Source organism: Lynx canadensis, chromosome B1, assembly GCF_007474595.2.
Source record: "Lynx canadensis isolate LIC74 chromosome B1, mLynCan4.pri.v2, whole genome shotgun sequence".
NCBI classification, from domain to species: Eukaryota; Metazoa; Chordata; class Mammalia; order Carnivora; family Felidae; genus Lynx; species Lynx canadensis.
In genome coordinates this window covers 55,465,097-55,465,938 of record NC_044306.2, presented here as the reverse complement: position 1 = coordinate 55,465,938, position 842 = coordinate 55,465,097, and positions in this window count along the sequence as shown.

Sequence of the window (842 nt, the reverse complement as noted above, 5' to 3'; positions counted from 1 at the left end):
TCCAAATAAATCTACACTCCAAGTGATGTGCGAAAATGGCTTGGTTCACTTTAATTCTGTGTGGTCAGTGCCGGGGACACAGAAGTGGTTTTATTTGTTTTGTTTCGGGAGTTTTTGTTAACTTGTTTGTTTTTTATTGGTGATATTGATGATGTTTTTTTTGTTTCCCTTGGAAGCTCACAGAAGGAATTTCCATCAATAAAGTGCTTCTGACACCATTTTCTGTTAATGGGGCAATACTTTAGGGGTGAAGAGAGGAATGATTACAAAACTAATTGGAACATTTAATCCTTAAAAGTTTTACTTTTTTACTTTTTTTTATTTTTTTACTTTTCAATAATTACAAGGGGGGGGAGAAATTACAAGGATCAAGATGCATCTCTAGATGAAAGAGTCATGTTGATTATACATTTCTCAAGTTTTTCCAGGTAGAAAATGTTTTTATTTTGCTTTTGTTGTTCCCTTTTAACTTAGTTTTTCTATTAATAAAAATGTCTATAATGTCTTGGATATAGAGGCGTTGAATTTGAGCACTGGGAAGACTCTTGACTCCAACCCGCTTTGTTTTTTCCAGATGAATAACAAAAGGCCAAAGAGGGGAGTCTTAATTTCTGGCTGGCAGATGGCTCTTCTGACCAGTGCTTTCCCTCCTGTGCTGTGTTGCCCTCCTTCTGTTACCCAAGGTGTTTCTGGTTATGACTCTGTATTATTCTCATATAACTTGAAATTTTCAGTCATGAGATGAGAATATTATGCCTCCCTGGGGATGCTTATGAGAGTAGCGCTCACGTCCAGAACGTTGAATATATGAAATATCTTCTAAATGTTCATGATTTTGTTCC